Here is a 22,346-nt window from a genome sequence, read left to right on the forward strand (position 1 = left end):
GTGGGTGTTGGCATTGCCTGCGTATTTTAAGCCACCCCAGCCCGTGGGCTCCCGTCCGCTGTTGCATCAGAGGGTGAGCTCAGTGGGCCCCTGGGGAAATCTGCAGCCATCAAACCAGCTGGAGTGCAGGGATAACTGGGGGCTGGTGCGTGTCTGTGTCAGGGTGTGGCTGTGTACAGTGGGAAGCCGTCTTTGCCAGCAGACAGCTGTTCTGTGTTTCTGCATTTGACTCTTTCGTCTCTTTTTTGGGGGCGGGGGGAGGGAAGGGGTGGAGTCAAGCCATACGCATAGAACCTTGTAGAGCTTTATGATCCAATTTTCGTAAAGATTGCTCTCTTGGGGAAATCCAGTGAAAAAAGAAATTGCTTGTCATCTTTGGTTTTGTTTGTTTGTTTGTCTTTCTCCTGTTTCTCTATAATATATGAATCCAGAGGGAGGACACAGACTTAGGTCAGAAATGAACTCAGGCTTTGAGAGGTTCCAATCTCAGCAAAATATATAAATGGAATGTTGGTAATAATTTATTCTTAAAATAATTTTCTACTGTCAAAACAACCCAATAACATCAACAAAAGATAAAAATAAATGTCACTCTTGAATTTTGCTATCCCAACACATACTTCAGAATTTTTTCCAGAGTGGTCATCACAGACTATGCATAATTGGTAGCACTTTCTTGAACGTTTCAGTGGGCTCAGCAGCAGGGCGGTGGTCGGGACACCCATGTCTGGGGGAGGAGGGCTGGGTAGGGAGGTTAGCATTCAGTTTGGGGAGGCCGCATAACTGATCTCAGAGAGCCTGTGTCTAGTGCTTCAGAGACTCACTTCTTCTCTCAGTCCTTTACAAAATGATAAGAGAGCCATGGTTGTCCTTCCTGAAATATTAATAAAACCCCAAATGGTAGACAGGGGAAATAAGGGGAAAGGAAAATGTGAAGGAAGCACAGCCTTCTCGGTCTTCTTCTTGGTCCCACTGGCGTTCTGCCCATCCCTGTTCCTTGGGGCCACCCTGGAGAGGAAAGTCTCATAGTGGCCCCTGCCCAGCTGCTGGCCAGAGGTGAATGGTTTGATTCAGAGGCCCCTGATGTTTCATAGCAGCCCAAGAAAGGCAGACAGGACCCAGCTAGATTAAGCTCTGAATCTTTCAAGTAAGTCACAAAGTAGTTCATGGATTTGCCTCAGGAAGAAAAATTATGACTCTCATTCAGGTTTTGACTCTCATTCAGATACTGACTGTATGGGGTGCTATCTTTAGAGATGTTCTGCCAAATCCACTGCTTGGCTGAAGAAAATAGTGCAGGGAGAACACAGGATCCCTCTCGTCGCCCCATCCTGGGAATATTGTGGGTTTTCTTTTTGAGGGGGAAGTCATCTTTAAGGCTTAGGGGGAAGAACCCAGTAACAGGCCTGTACACTGTCCAGTTATATTAATTCTGTTTGATTAGATGAATCAGAATGGCGTGATGGAATGCTGGAGGTTTGGTGGTCTGTGGGAAGCTATTTGATTTGTTCTTTGCCCAACAGTACCTTCCCTTATTGTCCCAGACCCATGACAGTATCCTTCCCTTTGAAAATGCAGTATTTTGAGACTCGGGTATTGAGTGGAGATGCTAACAGATTTCTTAAACTCAGTGCCTGCACCTGGTTGTGAATTGTTGGCTAAGAGGCATTTTAGCGTGTGTTTCGGTTTCGTATCTTTTGGCGTTTTTTCTTTATTCCCCACCCTGCCCTTTGCTGTGGGGAGTCTGTGGAAAGTTACTTAATTGCTTGGAACTAGGCAGCTTGATGAGACCCCAGCTTTTCTCTTCGCCATTCCTTCTCCGTTGTGCTGTGTCACTCTTTGAGTACCGATCAAGCAGTTTCTTTCTCAGTTGAAATCACCTGTTTATAACATGTCATCTTTCCTGGTTGACCACAGGCTTATTTATAGTAGCTGAATATTGGAAATAGATTATGACCTGTCTATTGATGAAAGGCTGTAACAATCATACCTTATAAGAATATTTGAGCACTTGAATAATTCTTAAGATAAATTAAGAGAAGAAAGAAAAGCAAGTGATAAAACGGTGTAGAGGTATGACTGTATTGTGCAAACAAAAAAGAAAAATAACAGAAAAGATTGGAAATAAGTAGACCAAAGTGTTAACAGCAGTTGACTCTAGTGATAGGATTATGTGTGGCTTTTTTTCTCTGTGTTTTTTTAATTTCATATTTTACTTAAATTTTCACAATAACTAGCATGTGATTTTTAAACTTTGTAATGGAACATTTCAAACATGTGAGAGTAGAGAAAATAGTGAAATAAAACCCCATGTACCCATGGTCCATTCTTAGGCAGTTACCAATCTGTAGCCAGTCTTGTTTCATTTGTATTCCTAACCACTTTATTTTCATTATTTGACGTAAATCCTAGGTATCATTTGTTTCAGTGATATTTAGATTTTTAATGTTAATTAGATTTCAGTGATAATGAGATTTTTAAAGTTCTTTTAAAAGCCCTAAGCATGCCTTATCTTGTTGACTGTATTTTCTGCCTCCTCCTGATTTGCCCAGATTAAAGGCCCTTCCTCTTAATCCTACAACCCGAATGTGACAGCACCAGCAGGCCTGTGATCTCTGCAGTTGGAGAGAGGCTCCTGCAGGCTGGAGTTGACTGGGCAGCCCCAGCGCTGTCTTCCTCTGACCCCATGCCCTGGAGATGGAGCTGATAACAGGCCTACTCCCAGCCTACAGGGGCGGGTGCTTTGTTCTGATTTCATTCTCACTCTGGCTTCCCTAGGATGGACTGATAGTTACCAACTAGAGAGACTTAGGGGTGTGGAATGCTCACATGACTGGTCTTAAATCCCACCCTGACCACCAACTTTACATTTCTTGGGAAGCTGCTCTTTGCAAAAAAGAAGGAAACAGTCTGTTTCTACTTAGGATTGTATTTAGGTTAAGTAGAATTCTGCTTTTATGAGTGGACATTCTGAGTTGCCATCTCTGCCCCCTGCAGGTCACATTGTTAGGAGAGGCCATGGACCAGCAGCCACAGCTAAGGAACCCCTCTGTCACCCATGCAGGCGTGTTTCCCGAGACTCTACTGGCCTGGGCTGGACGAGGGAGGGCCACTACCCCCAATTTCTTATCTTTACCTAGAGACCTGTTATTAAACTTGTTATGCTTTTTCTTGGTCTGAATAATGGTTTCACCCTTTACTGCTTCTGTTGTTCTCCGGGGACTTCCTAGAAGTTGACTGTAAGTTGTTTATTCTGAAATTGAGTAGGTGGAAGTGTGATGAGTGGTTCAGATTGGAACCATGGCTGCTTTCCTGCTCTCCCCAAATAGGGAGAGCTGGTGCCCCGGGGAAACAAAGGATGGAGGGGGTTGCCCAGGCGCTCTGAGTTGTCAGTCTCAGCTCTGCTGTTCTCTGTGACTCTCAAGTCAAACCAGTTCCCTGCAAATTTATGCCTGGCTGGGTGTGTCCCAGCTATGTGGATTCTGTGGGCTGCTTTCTCCTGTCAGACAGAAAAATCAGATCTCTGCAACCCAGCCTGTTTCCCTTTGGCCTCACCTTCTAGCCCCCTAACATTTATCCATCTTACCCTTTAGACAGATTTTCTGTTCTAATCTCAATTACCTAATTTTGCATTATTATTTTTTTAAGCATTGTATGCCTTCTCAGAAATAGGTTAATAAGTGTGTCTCAAAGCCAACAAAGTAAGTTTGCATGTAAACAGTCTTGGTGTGGCGTGGATCCTTTATCCCTTGACTAGTGAGAGAATCCTAATGTAAAGTGGGGACCACAGCCCCAGAGAGGCTGGAGGGACAGCTTCCTCTGATAAGACTTCCTGCAGGAATGCAGATTCTGTGGGTCTCTGGAAGCAAAACAGTGGCTGCCCTTGCCCCACTATCGTCCTTGCTCCATGTGTTTAGTATACATTAGCTCAGATTCTCACAGCAGCTCTGTAGTGTATTGGTGGTGTTGGTGCACAGTTTGGGGGCTCAGTGGTAAAGAATCTGCCTGCCAGTGCAGGAGATGCCAGAGGCACGAGTTCAGTCCCAGGGGCAGGAAGATCCCCTGGAGGAGGAAACGCAGCCCACTCCAGGATTCTTGCCTGGAGAATCCCCATGAACAGAGGAGCCTGGCGGGCTACAGTCCTAGGGTTGCAAAGAGTTGGACACAACTGAGCACGCATGCCGTAGTGCCCAGTTTACAGGTGAGGAAACTGAGTATCCCGAGGTTCATTATACTGACTGTTGGTGACAGGTAGAGCCAGGTTTGAACAAGTTCCAGTTCCTCCTAAAGCCCAAGCCCTGTCTATTTCCTGGTACCGGGCACTTTGGGAAGTATCGATAGTGCCATGCAGAGCAGAGAGGACTTGATTTAGAGTCCTCTTGTCCCGATTCAAGCTGTGTCTCTTCTGCTACTAATGGCTCCATGGTGGTCTGGGTGCTCGGCTGGAGGGGAGGAAGTCCAGGGTGCCCTCCAGCTGTGCTGTCAGCGCCCCTTTTCACAAAGGCCGTGTCATAGCCTTGTTTGTGCCCCTTGCCCAGAGCCTTTGATTTTGCTTTTTGTCTCTCCTGGTTCAGTTTTGAGCCCAGGCCAGGCAGTGGCTGCTGTGGATACAGCAGAGGGTGGAGAATTCCCCAGTCCTGGAGGCAGGCTCAGCTCCGAGAGGTTTTCACTCTGCCCAACCTCCCCTGGAGTTGATTTGGCTTCTTTTGACTGTTGTCTGATTTCTTTTAGACCTGAGACTTGTCATTCTTCCAAGTGCGAACTGAGAAATGTAGACAATTGCCTTTCTTTCTGAGTTATCTGTCTCAGCGTGTGTGAGCTGTTTCTGCTAGCAGAGCACACAGTGGTTTCTGGGGCCTAGCACAACCCGCCCTGCTTGCTCTTCCCCTGGTCTTTGTGAAGCCCGGGAAGGTATTGGATTTCCCTGTGGTCCATGGTGGCTGTGGGGCTGTGTGGGCAGGCACATGGGCCCTCTGTCCATGCTCATAGGTGTTTTTGTCGGAGGTGGTAAAGGTTCTCCTTGGCTTTCTGTTTTGCAGATGGTTGTGGTTTAATGTGGGACTTACCTGGTGGCTCATACAATAAAGAATCCACCTGCAATGTGGGAGACCCAGGTTCGATCTCTGGGTTGAGAAGATCTCCTGGAGGAGGGAACACCAACCCACTCCAATATTCTTGCATGGAGAATCCTATGGACAGAGGAACCTAGCGGGCTGCAGTCCATGGGGTCTCAAAGGCGGGGGGCGGGGGCATGACTGAGCGACTAAGCATGCATACATGGTTTAATGTGAACTTTTGAATCACTCAACTGTCTTGGTCCCTCGAGTGATATGTCCTTGTTCTGCCTCCTGCCTGTGAGCTGTGCTGTAGGCCTCACTGTCCTGCTCACAGCTGCTGGTTCTACACGAGGGGTAAGAACAGACAGAGTTACAACTCAGAGTTATCAACAGGGTACAAGTGAAGAGTTTGTGTCTCACTTTTAAAAATAATTAATTAATTCATGGCGGCTCTGGGTCTTCGTCCTTGCGTGGGCTTTTCCCTAGTTGTGGTGAGCGGGTGCTCCTCTGTAGTTGCGGCGTGTGGCACACACACTCATCGCAGTGGCTTCTCTGGCTGTGGAGCACAGGCTGCAGGCGAGTGGGCTTCAGTAGTTGTGGCTCATGGGCTTAGTTGTCCTGTAGCATGTGGGATGCCCCCAGACCCAGGGATCCCCCCAGGGATCAAGCCCGTGTCCCCTGTGTTGGTAGGCAGTTTCTTTACCACTGAGCTACCAGGGAGGCCCATGTCTCAGTTGCCTGCATAGCTGTCCCCACAGCTTGGCTCCTTGGGTGACGATGGCAGGGAGGACTCAAGCTGGGAAAAGTTAGAAGGCCCCTTCAGTGAATGCCTGGTTTTGTTTCAGATGACGGGCTCATTTTTGCTCTATTTGAGGAAAAGGGGGAAAGTGACAAGGGTTTATTCTTGGGCTCTCCTGACACTGCTCTTCCTAGCCTCCATCCTGGCCTCTGCATTCCAGTCACAGTGACCTTCAGTCCATTACTCTGACTCATGGGAGGCCCTTTGCACCTGCTGTTTCTTCTGCTTGGAATACTCCTCCCCTGTATTCTTGCATTTCTTTCAAAAATTAAAAACAATTAATAGACTATATTTTTTTAAGAGCAGTTCTCTGTTCATAGTGAAATTGAACAGGAAGTACACAGAGTTCCCATATACCCTCCTCCCATACGCAGCCTCCCCCAGCAGAATGACACATCACTGTCTCTCAAGGCCTGTAGTTGACGCAAGGTTTTTCTTGGTGGTTCTGTGGGTTTGGACAGATATAACGACATGTGTCCCCCAGTGTCATATCATGCAGAGCATTCCAGTGCCTATGCATCCCTCCCTCCTCTGCCCACGAACCCTCTTTTCATGTTTGTTCTCTGCCTACTTGGGACCTCTGCTTGCTTGCCTTATGTCAAGGAAGCCTTCCCTGATCCTCCTGGAGAGGTTGGAGTCGCTGTGCACCAGGCCCTTGGTCATGTCAATGACAGTTACTTTTATTTGAGCTACTCCTTGAGTGATGTCTGCCTCCCCTGTGAGACTGGAAGCTTTCTAAAGGCAGGGAACCATGACTGTTTTCACACACCTGGTTCTGCAGCACCAAGCTCATTGGCTGCGCACAGCAGTTTCTTCTTGAACATTCGGCAAACAAGGAGATGCTTTGTCCTCACTGGTTCCTTCATGCTTCTGAAGTTTCGGATGCCCAAGTCTGTGCTCCCGAGTGCTCCGTGTCATTCACACATACTTCACACGTCCTCTAAAGCAGAGCCAGAAGTACTGTTACTGGACCATGCTTTCCAACTTAGGAGTGTTTATTGTGTGCCCAGTAAGTGCTCAGTGACAGGTATGGTGAAGGACATTAAAGAAAGATGAGAAAAAGTCCTCATCCTCCGAGATTTGATCTGAGCTTGCAGATCCACTCAAAGGAAATAGAACAACCTATTTGTAAACATTAAATAGAACCATGTAAAATCATGGACATTTTACTATCAATGAAATTTGATATTTGACTATTGATAGTTTCTCCTACAAAAATTGAAAATGCATATAGTTCAGCTTCATATACTACTAGTGTTGTCTTTAGTTGAGGTTGGACTCAACATAAGAGTCTTCATTATACACGTTCCACTGCGAGTTGTTAGGGCTTGGGCTGCAGATGAATGTCTAAATCCTGAGTCATGGGCTGAGATTTCCTTTCCCTGAGGAATGAAATGAAACATTTTTACCTGTAAGTTGAACCACAGACAGATTTTTTAAAAAGATTTTTCATTGCAAAACATGGACAGAAACAGGAGAAACAAACATCAGTAGCATCAGTAGGAATGCTACTGATGAGAGCATGTTTACTGTTACAAAGTGACGAAAGTAGGCTTAAATGTCCACATGATTGGGGAAGTGAATCAGGGAGCATCCAGCCTTGATTTTCCTCATGTGCATCGTTGGAATTGAGACTCCTTGGTCCCCAAGCTCAGCTCTGCTATGGGTTCTGCGCCTTGGCTGGTCAGGTCTGCCTTCTTCCCATCCTCATTTCCTCCCTCAAACCTATTCTCTCTCTGTGCTTGCCTGAAAGGTCAACACACAGAGTGTTTCAATTGTGACTTTGAAAATTTCTTGGGCACTTACTTGTCTGCAGGATGCCCCATTAGCTGCTGTGAGAGATACACAGATGATGAAGCCACAGCTCCCGCCCTGGGGAGCATCTTTCCAGTTGGACGACAGATGCCTATATGACAGTCTAAAGTACTGGTGGAATGCACAGACTCTGTCGAAGGTCTGGCTTGGGGGACCCAGTAGTTAACTAAGTGTTCTTTCCCTTCAAGTGATCACCTTTGTCTCTTTGCCTCCCTGTGTTGTTTCTGAGGCTATGATGCTGATGATGTTATTGATTACCATTGGCTGAGAGCCAGGCTTCTATGCCACGTACTTCATGGGGCTTGTTTTACCTAATCCATTGAAAAGAAAGTTAAAGTGAAGTCCCTCAGTCGTGTCCGACTCTTTGTGATCCCTTGGACTGTAGCCTACGAGACTCCTCCATCCATGGAATTTTCCAGGCAAGAGAACTGGAGTGGGTTGCCATTTCCTTCTCCAGGGGAACTTCCCGACCCAGGGATTGAACCCGTGCCTCCCGCATTGCAAGCAGATGCTTTTATCACCTGAGTCACCAGGGAAGCTATATTATATTGTCCCATTTTGATGATCAAAACAAGCCTGGAAAGGTTGAGTAGCATTAGAAGGTCTTACAACTGGAAATGACAGAGCCAGAGATGGAACTGTTCCCACTCTCCCAGCTCCTGAGACAGAGTTCTTAACCTTGACCTTAGAGAGCCTGCGGCTTTTTGTGGCCACACAGGAGCAGAAAGGTGGGAGGGGTGTGCTTCCAAAGAGGGCGGGTCCTGGTCTCAGGAAGCATTTTGGTTTCCTGTGTGACTCAGTTCACCAGCAGAAGAGCCAGGACCAAGTCTGTCCCTGGGGAGACAGCTGCACATGCTGCTGCCCTCTGGAGCACAGAGCTTCCTGTTTACCAGAAATAGTTATAAGGAGGCTCCAGCAGCCTCTGAGTTTGCTAGGGAAACCTCAAGTACCATGCCAAGGTCCGTGTGCTGCCGGAGCCCAGCCCTTGGAGTGATGCACATCTTTGCCCTTGGCTTCCCCATCTGTGAGATGGGAACTCTGAATCCCCTTTTGCATTTATAATTTCCAGCATCTGGGAACCGTGGCTCTGCTGTTTGGCTCTCCCACATAGCACTATGGAGATACTTTCTCAGATGGTACGTCCTTCCCAGCAGTGAGGGAGTGTGTTCCATGACAACTGAGGCCTGTGGCTGTGTCGACACCTGGCTGGAGGCCCCAGGTGTTTGAGTGACCATTGCTTTTACTTAGATAGGCTCATGTTGAGAACAGAGAACCCCATGATTAAAGCTGGTGTTTCTGTCCTTGCAGAAACTGCTAGCTACACGGCATCCTGACCTAAGGCCTCCCCTGTATTGAACTGTGTCTACCAGAGAGAGTACTGTGGGCTTGTCTCCGAACAGGAACAAGCTGAGTTGAACAAGGCAGCCTGCCTTTGGGTGGCCCAACCCATGTCCTCTAAGGCTGTTGGGTGGGGTGTCAGCTTTTCTCAGGTTCCTAGAGATCGATGTGCCAGGCCCTCCTCCACCCTCCCACAGGGCATATCTGAGACTCCCTTTCACACTTGCCATGCTCTGATGTGGTCCCTGCGTGTGAGAAGGTCGTTGGGATGTGAGCATCAGGACCCACAAGCTTCTGTGAGCCTGTCAGAAGACCCAGCCACTTGCAGTCCCAGCCCCTCCTTCCTCTGCAGCCAGGCTACATCCCAGGACCTGAATGTGCCTCTGGGCCTGTGTTTAAGACAGACATTGATCCTGGAGAACAGAGAGGGTGAGTGGATGGTGCTGGGGTTGGAAACCACACCCCTGAGGAGTGGTTAAAGGTTAACTAGGAGGAGAGACACCACCGGAAGAAGTGTGTTTCCCGACCTCAGACCTCACTACGGAGGAGGGCTGTTCCAGGGAACATACCTGGGTGGCCACAGAGAAACAGGTTCGTGTTCAAGGCAGGGGAGAATTGTCTAACAAAGACCTGTGTTGGGCGTGGAACAGGCTGCCAGGTGTGACAGTGGGTCTGTATGGGGACCCCAGGCCCATATGCTTGGGGTGCCATTCAAAAGGTCCCTGCCCGGGGCAGAGCATGGTTGAGCCAACCTCTAGGGTCCTTCCAGCTCCAGGCGCTGGGTATTGCCTCTGAAGTGGCTGTTCTGCCCAGTAACCCGCCGGTGCTTCTGTTCCGTAGTGACCTCTTCTAGCCTGTTTCCTTTGGGCCTCACTGCACCCTTTTGAGCTGCATTTGTATTCAGTCACTGTGACTATGAACTCTGCCTGCACACTCGTTTTGTGTGCCAGGCACAGCTAGCCTGAAGCTAATGCCCGGAAAAGCTTTCCGCTCCCGATGGCTTCCCCATGGAGCCACCTTGCCCAGTGGGCAAAAGTCCAGGTGACGTGGGCAGCTGATCAAGGGGACCCAGGGACAGTCTGGAAGTGGACAGGGAGGATGGAAGCCTGTTCTTGGTCCTTTGAGTGACCTTTCTCCTTTGTTAGACCTCGTAGCCCCTTGCGTGTGACTTGTTCCAACCCCAGAAACCAAAGCCTCACAGGCCAGAGCTTCATGTCATCAAATAGAGAAACTACACCCTTACTCCCTAGCCCTTATTTTTCCCCCAGTCCAACCCTGGAGCCAGATGTTGGAGATGAACAAGCCTGCAAGTTTGTCTTCACTCTTGGGAGGATCCAGTTTCTATTTATTTTCTCAAAGGCTGTAAGACCGGGTATTCTGTCTCCAGTCTGCTTCCCCTTTAATGAACTGCTGCTCCCTCTTCACCATTTCAAGGTCCCAGGTCCCCCCATTCCAGGCCTGGCTGCCCGGGGCTTCCAATAACGATCCCACTGCCACCCACCCACCCTCCCCGCTCCTGCAGCTTGTACTGGGGGATCCCCTGGCCCTGCAGCCACTTTTTCTGCAATCCCCATTAGTTTTCTCGGATCCCAGTGTATAACAGGTGATTGGATGCAACATTTTTCAATTAAATTAGCCCCTTAATGCTTCCCATATTTATATGATTAAAAGAAGGTGTTTGTTGGATTCCAAAGCATATTAAATAGTTGGTGGAATAGGGAGTGACGTGAGTGAACACTTGTAGACATTGTGAGGGAGGTTTCTTGTTGCACAGCCCCGATCTTATTCATGTGTCCCCTTACGACTCATTCCTCACTGAACACAAAGTGTGTGCCAGGTGCAATGCTCTTTGTTGTTTTGGGCCCCACACCTCTTTCTCTCTTCTCTCAGCTCTAGATTGCTACTGCTTTTTAAGGACAGAGCAGAGTGTTGGTAAGTTCTCTACTGAGCTTCCAACTGGTGAAGTCATCTCCAGCCCCAGCACAGAGGAGACTGTTCAGTACCCAGAAAACCAGAGGGTTTGCCTCCTGGGACCTGGACAGAGTCAGAGATTCTGGGTTTGGTGACAGGTCCCCCCAGCTCATGTGTCTGGAGTCTGTGGATTGCTGCTTTTCACATAGCATGGTCTCCTATGCACATGTGTGCCTCACCTGGAACAGCTGGAGTAAACGTGAGTCACAGAATGCATCACCTTCTGGTGGCGGGATGCAAGCTGGTGGCCTGGAGAGGGGTGGGCCTGGGACCTTGGCTGCTTACACAGAGTGGGCTTAGGAAAAGGAGGGTGAGACATGCTGCACTGCCCAGAGGTTCTGGCTCAACACAGGTCATGGGAATGGATTATAAGACAGAATGGACAGTTTGGGACTGGACAGGTGCTGTTGGGGGACCAGGAAGGTAGGATGAAAGAGACACCTTTAAGTTTTCTAGATAAGACGTTTGATGGTCCCTTTGTCAGAAATGGGGAAGAAGGTGCCTCAACTTTGGAGTAGTTGAGTTTTAGGTGATGGCAGACACATCTGGCTTTTGATGAAGACCCGGGACTAAAACTCCAGAAAGAGGTCGGTGGGGGACGGGGGTGGGGGTGGCGGGGACGTAATTGTGTGCTGTTCAAGCAGATGTACGGAACTTGGGTAAATCTCCCCAGAGGACAGTCTTGCCTTTGACCTCATCCAGTGCCTGGAGAGGAAGTGGAATCTGCAAGCAGCGGAGGGGAATGGGGCACTGGACAGTGTAATGTCCAGGACACCAAGGGCAGGAGAGCTCGAGGGAGGCCCTGGTTGGCAGCAGAGAGGCGGGAGAACAAGATGAGAGGATCGCTGTGGGGCTGGCGACAGGACCTCAGCATGGGGTTCTCCACCTTGGCTGCACTGGAGTCTCACCTGGGAGCTGGAACCTGGCCTACAGATCACAGGAGAGCCGCTGGGCATTAGCATCATTAGAGTACCCTCAAGTGCAGCCAGGGCAGAGAACCACTGTGGGGAGCAGCTAGAACCATCTGTGAAAGAGGGAGTGGGGGCATGTGAGGAGACTGGGTTATACAGAATTGGGGAGAGAGTGGAGGCAACCTGTCTGCTAGTCTTAGAGACAGGTGATGAGAGATGCTGGGTCAAAAGCAGGGTATTTATTTTAAGTGGGTCATGAGCATATTTTTAGGCACGAGGAAGGAAGCAAAGGAAATTGACTAATGGAACAGTGCCCAGAGAGGGTGGAATTTGGGAGCTGCGTTTCCTAGGGGAGGGAGAGCACTCCTACCTTTAGGGCAGTCAGACCAGAAAAGAAAGCAGGAGGATGCCCCATTTATTTATGATGGAGAGACATCCTTGAGCTGTGGAGGCAGACTCTGAGTGCCTGGAGTAGACGAGTCCTGTTCCGTCTTCCCTGGATGCTCCTCCTAAGTGCGTGGGAACCGGGAGTTGGGAGGATAGAACAGACCTCATGTGGCTTTGATGCAGACTTGACCAAAGAGAAGGCAAGCGAACTGCAGTCTTGGCCAGATACTGGGTTTCTGACTTCTGAGTCCAGTGCATTTCCGTCCCGCCCACCCCTGACATTTTCATCTGAGGGCAGACCTCTATCGTGTTGGAGGAGATTGGCTTTTAAAAATCTTGTTTTTACCCAGAGACTTGGAGAAAAGTTTAGCTAAACAAATAAATCTTTTTTTTTCCCTCTTAAAATAGTTTTGTATAAAAAACAGAATATATTCAATTTAAAAATTTGGAAAATGCAGAGAGCCAAAAGGAGATAAACATCATATCCCTACAATCCAAAACCAAGATTGTGCATTTCTGGATTTCAGTCACAGATTTTCAGCCTCATGGAAATACCAAGGACAGTCACTGTCAGTTTTTCTCTATTTACATCATGCAAGTACTGAACTGATTGCTCCTTGTATGTGGATTTTGTTTTAATCCTCTCAACAGCCCTATTCTATCAATACTATTATTATCTCCATCTTATAGCTGAGAAGCTGGGACTGGAAAAGATAAAGTAACTTGCCCAAGGTCACAAAGAAAAGCTGAGGGAAGGTGTGGGCATGAACCAAGATTTGCCACTCACCCATTCATTGGAGCCCATGCACTCAGCTGCTTCTGTGGACACTGCCTCCAGACAAAGGAATACTCATAACTGGTGTTCCAGTGCAGTACTGACGTCAAGTCTGGTCATCTAAATTTCTGTATTTGAGTGAATTTCTGAGCAAACTAAGCCCTCTTTTTCAAAAAAGAAAAACTTTATTGAGGTACAATAGATGTATGGGCTTCCCAGGTGGCTCATCCACCAATGCAGAAGACGCATGAGATACGAGTTCGATCTCTGGGTCGGGAAGATCCCCTGGAGGAGGAAACGGCAACCCACTCTAGTGTTCTTGCTTGAAAAATCCCATGGACAGAGGAGCCTGGTGGGCTACAGTCCACAGGCTCAAAAGAGTTGGACACAACTGAGCTTGCACACTTAAGTTTATTATATATCCATCGGGTACGTGCTCAGTCGTGTCTGACTCTTTGCAACTTTGTGGACTGTAGTCTGCCAGGCTTCTCTGTCCATGGGATTTTTCCAGGCAAGAATAATGGAGTGGGTTGCCATTTCCTCCTCCAGGGGATCTTCCTGACCCAGGGATTGAACTCATGTCTCCTGTGTCTTCTGCATTGGCAGGCAGATTCTTTACCACTGAGCCACCTGGGAAGCCCCTAGTATAATAAATTACATGTATTGAAAGTGTACAATTTGACAAATTTTGACCTTTATACGTACCCGTGAGATATATATGCACTGCAGTCAAGACGACGAGCACACATCCTTCTCGCCACGACGAGTGCTTTTGCTCTTTTGTCATTTCTCCCTCCTGCATCTCCTGCCCTCTTTCCCCAGGCCCTCACTACTTTGCTTTCTATCACTACATTTGACTTTGCATTTGTTAAAACTTTATGAATCCAGTATATACTCTTTTTTTTTTGTCCTGGTTTATTTCAGAACCATTGTTTTGAGATTCATCTGTGCTGTTGAGTGTCTCTATTCCTTCCTTTTGTTACAGAGTAGTATTCCATTGTATAGATCCACCACAGTTTGTCCATCCACCATTGATGGATATCTGGGTTGTTTGGATATTTGGTAGTTTTTGCCTATTATAAATGGAGCAGCTATAATGTAAATGTGCTCAAGTCTGTGTGGACCTATAGCCACGCTGGTGTGATCACTCACCTAGAGCCAGACATCCTGGAATGCAATGTCAAGTGGACCTTAGGAAGCATCACTACGAACAAAGCTAGTGGAGGTGGTGGAATTCCAGTTGAGCTATTCCAAATCCTGAAAGATGATGCTGTGAAAGTGCTGCACTCAATATGCCAGCAAATTTGGAAAACTCAGCAGTGGCCACAGGACTGGAAAAGGTCAGTTTTCATTCCAATCCCAAAGAAAGGCAATGCCAAAGAATGCTCAAACTACTGCACAATTGCACTCATCTCACACCCTAACCAAGTGATGCTCAAAATTCTCCAAGCCAGTCTTCAACAGTACATGAACTGTGAACTTCCAGATGTTCAAACTGGATTTAGAAAAGGCAGAGGAAACAGAGATCAAATATCCAACATCTGTTGGATCATCGAAAAAGCAAGAGAGTTCAAGAAAAACATCTACTTCTGCTTTATTGATTATGCCAAAGCCTTTGACTGTGTGGATCACAAAAAACTGTGGAAAATTCTTCAAGAGATGGGAATACCAGACCACATGACCTGCTTCCTGAGCAATCTGTATGCAGGTCAAGAAGCAACAGTTAGAATTGGACATGGAACAAGAGACTGGTTCCAAATAGGAAAAGGAGTACGTAAAGGCTGTATATTGTCACCCTGCTTATTTAACTTCTATGCAGAGTTGCTGCTGCTGCTGCTGCTAAGTCACTTCAGTCGTGTCCGACTCTGTGCGACCCCATAGACGGCAGCCCACCAGGCTTCCCCGTCCCTGGGATTCTCTAGGCAAGAACACTGGAGTGGGTTGCCATTTCCTTCTCCAATGTGTGAAAGTGAAAAGTGAAAGTGAAAGTCGCTCAGTCGTGTCTGACTCTTAGCGACCCCATGGGCTGCAGCCTACCAGGCTCCTCCGTCCATGGAATTTTCCAGGCAAGAGTACTGGAGTGGGGTGCCATTGCCTTCTCCATCATGACAAATAGATGGGGAGACAATGGAAACAGTGACAGACTTTATTTTTGGGGGCTCCAAAACCACTGCAGATGGTAACTACAGCCATAAAATTAAAAGACACTTGCTCCTTGGAAGGGAAGTTATGATCAACCTAGACAGCATATTGAAAAGCAGAGACATTACTTTGGCAACAAAGTTCTGTCTAGTCAAAGCTATGGTTTTTCCAGTAGTCATGTATGGATGTGAGAGTTAGACTGTAAAGAAACCTGAGTGCCAAAGAACTGATGCTTTTGAACTGTGGTGTTGGAGAAGACTCTTGAGAGTCCCTTGGATTGCAAGGAGATCCAACCAGTCCGTCCTAAAGACGATCAGTCCTTAATATTCATTGGAAGGACTGATGCTGAAGCTGAAACTCCAATACTTTGGCCACCTGATGCGAAGAGCTGACTCATTTAAAAAGACCCTGATGCTGGGAAAGACTGGGGGCAGGAGGAGAAGGGGACAACAGAGGATGAGATGGCTGGATGGCATCACTGACGTGAGTTTGAGTGAACTCCGGGAGTTGGTTTTGGACAGGGAGGCCTGGCGTGCTGCAGTCCATGGGGTCGCAAAGAGTCGGACACGACTGAGCAACTGAACTGACGCTTTTATTTCTCATGGGTCAGTCCTTTGGAGTGAAATGGCTGGGTCATATGGAAGATGTTTAACTGTTTAAGAAACTATCCAACTGTTTTCCAGAGTACATGTATCACTTTACATCCCTAGCATCAGTGTATGTTGGTTACATTTTCTCCCTCAGCATTTGATATGGCCAGTCTTTTTAATATTTAGCCATTAGGTGTGTGGTAGGATATCAGTGGTTTTTATTAACAGGAGGCTTTTAAACTTCCTGGTTTGCAATTCTTCACTGTCCCTGTGGCAACTGTGGAGCCTCATTCATTAGGCAGTAAAAGGAGAAGATGTAAAAGTTATTGCTGGTCTGAGAGTAATAGCCATAGATCCTTTTTTAAGTCCATCATATGTACTAAATACTTGTTAACCTAGCAACCACCCTGCAAAATAGGATTATTTTCATTTTACAGATGGAGAAACTGAGGCTTAGAGAGACGACATGACTGACTTAGTGTCTCAGAAAGCAAAGAGTTGAACTCAGCCTTGCCTCTGCCGACACTCTCATACACTGGCCCCCATGCCACACTCCATTTTGTATTATAGTTATTCCCTTAAAAAAAATCCACTTTCCCAATACTGCTCTCTGTCCTAAATGTGGATACAAAGCTTAAGCCTTCAAAATAGTCCAGGCAGACAGTGGGAAAATTATTTCTATTGTAAATTCTCTTTGGAGTCAGCGCTTGTATAATCTCCCAGCCCCAAAGCCTGGGTGAATGAATAAGCACGTCATTCTCCACAGCCCAACCTCTTGGCCAAGTTTGTTAACATCACTTACACAGTGAGAGTCCACTTCAGAGAAGACAGAATTAATATTATTATGCTACACTACTCTTCATTTGTGGAACTATTTCTGTTTCAGATGCAATTTTCCAATTCAACAAACCTTTATCTTGGACCCAGCAGTCATTAATTGAGAGTCTACCATGCACTTTGAATTATTGCAGTTATCACACACCCTCCCCTCTCCCTGTGTGAGTGGATAGTTCAGCTTTGTGTATAGAGGCAGATCATCTGAATCTGACTTCTGTGGTCCTTACTGGTTCAGTGACCTTGGGTTGGTTTCTTAATGTCTGAACACCAGTGTCCTCATCTGCAAGATGACAATATGTTACCTCCTTCATAAAGTTTGCAGTGAAGATGGAATGGAACAGTGGACATGATCAATAAACTTTAATAAACTATTTTCCTTCTTACTAACATGAAAAAATGTAGAGGGTTAAATAATGTGGTCAGATCTACACAGGTAATTGCTGATGGCATAAACCTCCCATGCCCACCTTCAAGCTCCCAAGTTTCACGTTATTCTGACTGCTTGTTGTCACTCTCCTGTAGGTTTCTGCATGCCACTTGAGAAGCTGGTGTGGAATAAAGGAGGCAAATGACAGAGCCAACATTGAAGTCTTTTAAAGTTGCACTTGGATATTAAAGATAGTTTGAGGGAAAAAAGGGGAAGATTATTGCCTCTAATCTCAACCCCAGTGATATTCTGGTATATTTTGTTTCAAACTCTTCTCTTTTTAATAGAAAGTGATGCTGGTTTCTTACTTGGTTTGTTCAGTTCAGTCGCTCAGTCGTGTCCGACTCTTTGCAACCCGATGAATCACAGCACGCCAGGCCTCCCTGTCCATCACCAACTCCCAGAGTTCACTCAGACTCACATCCATCGAGTCAGTGATGCCATCCAGCCATCTCATCCTCTGTCATCCCCTTCTCCTCCTGCCCCCTTCCCTCCCAGCATCAGGGTCTTTTCCAATGAGTCAGCTCTTTGCATCAGGTGGTCAAAGTATTGGAGTTTTAGCTTCAACATCAGTCCTTCCAGTGAACACCTAGGACTGATCTCCTTTTGGATGGACTGGTTGGATCTCCTTGCAGTCCAAGGGACTCTCCAGAGTCTTTTCCAACACCACACTTCAAAAGCATCAATTCTTCGGCACTCAGCCTTCTTTATAGTCTAACTCTCACATCCATACATGACCACTGGAAAAACCATAGCCTTGACTAGACGGACCTTTGTTGACAAAGTAATGTCTCTGCTTTTGAATATGCTGTCTAGGTTGGTCATAACTTTCCTTCCAAGCAGTAAGCGTCTTTTAATTTCATGGCTTCAGTCACCATCTGCAGTGATTTTGGAGCCCAGAAAAATAAAGTCACCCACTGTTTCTACTGTTTCCCCATCTATTTCCCATGAAGTGATGGGACCAGATGCCATGATCTTAGTTTTCTGAATGTTGAGTTTTAAACTAACTTTTTCACTCTCCTCTTTCACTTTCATCAAGAGGGTCTTTAGTTCTTCTTCACTTTCTGCCATAAGGGTGGTGTCATCTGCATATCTGAGGTTATTGATAGTTCTCCCGGCAATCTTGATTCCAGCTTGTGCTTCTTCCAGCCCAGCGTTTCTCATGATGTACTCTGCCTAGAAGTTAAATAAGCAGGGTGACAGAATATAGCCTTGACGTATTCCTTTTCCTGTTTATAACCAGGCTTTTATTCCACGTCCAGTTCTAACTGTTGCTTCCTAACCTGCATACAGGTTTCTCAAGAGGCAGGTCAGGTGGTTTGATATTCTCATCTCTTTCAGAATTTTCCACAGTTTATTGTGATCCACACAGTCAAAGGCTTTGGCATAGTCAATAAAGCAGAAATAGATGTTTTTCTGGAACTCTCTTGCTTTTTCAATGATCCAGTGGATGATGCCAAAGAAGGCAATGGCAACCCACTCCAGTACTCTTGCCTGGAAAATCCCATGGACAGAGGAGCCTGGTAGGCTGCAGTCCATGGGGTTGCGAAGAGTTGGACACGTAAGCGACTTCACTTTCACTTTTCACTTTCATGCATTGGAGAAGAAAATGGCAACCCACCCCAGTGTTCTTGCCTGGAGAATCCCAGGGGTGCGGGAGCCTGGTGGGCTGCCGTCTATGGGGTTGCATAGAGTCTGACACAACTGAAGCGACTTAGCAGCAGCAGCAGCAGCGGATGTTGGCAATTTGATCTCTGGTTCCTCTGCCTTTTCTGTAACCAGCTTGAACATCTGGAAGTTCACAGTTCACATATTGCTGAAGCCTGGCTTGGAGAATTTTGAGCATTACTTTACTAGCGTGTGAGATGAGTGCGATTGTGCGGTAGTTTGCGCATTCTTTGCATTGCCTTTCTTTGGGATTGGAATGAAAACTGCCCTTTTCCAGTCCTGTGACCACTGCTGAGTTTTCCAAATTTGCTGGCGTATTGAGTGCAGCACTTTCATAGCATCACCTTTCAGGATTTGAAATAGCTCAACTGGAATTCCATCACCTCCACTAGCTTTGTTCGTAGTGATGCTTCCTGAGGCCCACTTGACATTGCATTCCAGGATGTCTGGCTCTAGGTGAGTGATCACACCATCATGATTATCTTGGTCGTGAAGATCTTTTTAGTACAGTTCTTCTGTGTATTCTTGCCACCTCTTCTTAATATCTTCTCCTTCTGTTAGGTCCCTACCATTTCTGTCCCTTAGTGTGCCCATCTTTGCACGAAATGTTCCCTTGGTATCCCTAAATTCTTGAAGAGCTCTGTAGTCTTTCCCATTCTGTTGTTTTCCTCTATTTTTTCGCATCGAACGCTGAGGAAGGCTTTCTTATCTCTTCTTGCTATTCTTTGGAACTCTGCATTCAAATGGGTATATCTTTCCTTTTCTCCTTTGCTTTTCGCTTCCCTTTTTTTCACAGCTATTTGTAAGGCCTCTTCAGACAGCCGGTTTGCTTTTTTGCATTTCTTTTTCTTGGAGATGGTCTTGATCCCTGTCTCCTGTACAGTGTCACAAACCTCCGTCCATAGTTCATCAGGCACTCTGTCAGATCTAGTCCCTTAAATCTATTTCTCACTTCCACTGTATAGTCATAAGGGATTTGATTTAGGTCATACCTGAATGGTCTAGTGGTTTTCTCCACTTTCTTCAATTTCAGTCTGAATTTGGCAATAAGGAGTTCATGATCTGAGCCACAGTCAGCTCCCAGTCTTGTTTTTGCTCACTGTATAGAGCTTCTCCATCTTTGGCTACAAGGAATATAATCAGGCTGATTTCGGTGTCGACCATCTGGTGATGTCCACATGTAGAGTCTTCTCTTGTGTTGTCAGAAGAGGGTGTTTGCTCTGACCAGTGCATTATCTTGGCAGAACGCCATTAGCCTTTGCCCTGCTTCATTCTGTACTCCAAGGTCAAATTTAATCACACTCTAATTACAGTACTGTATTCTTTTCCACTGTTATAAATGTTTACAATAATTTCATACTTTTTATGAACACAATTTCTAATGGCAGTGAGGAGAGATCTCAGTTGACTTAACTGTTCCGAGTAGTAGGGTATTCACCTGTTTCCCGATTTGTCACTATAGTAAGAACACTGCTATGTGTGTTTCAGAATACTTCTTGCAGATAGGCTCCTGAAGGAGAGAGTCATTGAGTCAAAAGATGTGTACTTCTTCAAGGGTTTTTTTCAAGTCAGGTGTACTGAGGGATAATTTACATAGAGTAAAATTCACCCTTTTATATATATAAAGTCTTAAAGCCACGCCAAGAATTAAGATATAAATGAAGAAAAAAATTGATGAAAAAAGAGATGTAGATGATTTCTTTCGCCTGAGGAAGTTTTCTGGTGTTGTCTCTTGTTGACTCCTCTCTTTGGCCTCAGCCTTTGGCCATCACTGATCTGTTTTCTATCCCTATATATTTGTCTTTCCATGAATGTCTTCTGAATGAAGTTAGGCTCAAGTTTCCCTTTGAGGGTTTTTTTTTTTAGGCTTTTTCCACTTAAATCTGGAGCTTTGGAGATTCATCTGAGTTGTGTGTATCTGCAGTTTGTCCCTTATTATTGCTGAATAGTATTCCATTTAGAGATGTATGACGGTATGTCTATGTGTTCACCACTTGATGGACATCTGGATTGTTTCTAAATTTTGGTAATCATGAATAGCTGCTATATAAATATTTGCATAGTAGTTTTTATGTAAGCAAAAGTTTTCATTTCTCTTGGATAAATACCAAAGGGTGAGATTGCTGAGTTGATGGTCAGTGTGTATTTAACTTTATAGGAATATGCCAAACTGTTTTCCAAAGTTGCCAAAACATTTTGTATTCTCACTAGCAATTTATGAGAGTTCTAGTTGTTCCACCTTCTTTCCAGCACTTGGTATCTTCAGGGCTCTTTTTTTTTTGGCATAGCTATCCAGTGGCATCTCATTGCGAATTTAATGTGCACTTCCTTAATGACTAAGGATGTTGAGGATCCTTTTGTGTGCTTATTTCCATCCATATCTCTTCTTCGGTAAAATGTCTATTCAAGTTTCTATTTTTAAAAATTCAGTTGTTTGTGTTGTTACCAACCTACGAGAGTGCTTGGTACATTCTGAGTACAAGTCCTTTATCAGATTTTTATTTTTTGCCAAACATTTTCTCCCAATCATGCCTTGTCATTTCATTTTCTCAATGAGAAACCATTGAGAAAGAGAAGATGGTTTTAATTTTGGTGAAGTCTTGCTTATACCAAGATTACAAACCAAGATTATAAAGCTTTTTCTCCTTTCTTTCCTTTGGACATATTATAGTTTTAGGTCTATGGTCCTATTTGAGTTCATTTTTGTACATAGTGAGAGGTATGGGTTAAGCTTCATTTTTTTTCAAATAGATGTCTAATTATTCCATTAAATTGACCACATGTGTGTGGGCCTATTTCTGGTCTCTGTTGTGTCCCACTGGTCTGAGTGTCTTTCCTTTTGTCAGCAGCACGCTGTCTCAATTACTGTAGCTTTTTAGTAAGTCTTGGCCTTATTGAATGAATTCCACAACTTTGTTGTTGTTTTTCAAAATTGTTTTGAGTTTTCATTGTTGAGTTCTCATATATGCCAGTTATTAGCCCTCCTAACATATTCTCAGTCTTGCCACCAAGGGGACCCACTCCTCTCCACTTCTAATCCCTTAAATTAGATTTGTCACAATTTAGGATTTCATGGCTGTAAGGGAGTTTCTGGGTTTCTTCCTCAGGGTTTTGAAAATGTGCCCGGCCTCCTCATCGTGGCTTTACTGGGCTTCCTAGTGGCTCAGACGGTTAAGAATCTGCTTGCAAGGCAGGAGACCTGGGTTCGATCTCCGGGTTGGGAAGATTCCCTAGAGAAAGGAATGGCAACCCACTCCATTATTCTTGCCTGACCATTATTCCATGGACAGAGGAGATTCTGTCCTCTATACCTGGCCTTCTTATTGAGCCTTTACTAGTGCCTAGGATACCTCCCCATCCCCAGCTTCTGCCTTCCCCCTCATGTCTTCTTCCAGCTTCCTGGAAGGATCCTCCTGACCTTTAGCTCAGTTTATGTTTCCTCTGCCCTGGGAAGACTTTCTTGCTTCTTCCCCCAGTTTCTGTTGAGAGTGTATTTACCTTTTTTAGCACATACAGCCTGATATGTTGAAGTTGTATTTCTGCTTGACTGCAAGCTTTTTGAGGTCCGGAACAGATGATTTCATAGACCCAGTGCCTTCCATGGAGCCTGCGCGAGGTCAGAGGTCAGT

The 22,346-nt window shown here is 45.9% G+C and overlaps 1 protein-coding gene and 1 long non-coding RNA gene across 3 annotated transcripts in view; both read left to right on the forward strand.

Moving 5' to 3' along the window:
• ITGB5 (integrin subunit beta 5) overlaps window positions 1-22,346 on the forward strand; it is a 116,127-nt gene that overhangs the window by 41,364 nt on the left and 52,417 nt on the right. The gene's annotated exons all lie outside the window — the stretch shown is intronic.
• LOC147379856 (uncharacterized) lies at window positions 10,900-17,368 on the forward strand. The gene is made up of 2 exons (XR_015164438.1): window positions 10,900-11,179; window positions 17,145-17,368. It is a non-coding gene; the product is annotated as an uncharacterized LOC147379856 (long non-coding RNA).

The sequence above is a fragment of the Bos grunniens genome, chromosome 1, assembly GCF_055505025.1.
Source record: "Bos grunniens cultivar Pamir isolate PY7600 chromosome 1, Bosgru_T2T1.0, whole genome shotgun sequence".
NCBI lineage: Eukaryota > Metazoa > Chordata > Mammalia > Artiodactyla > Bovidae > Bos > Bos grunniens.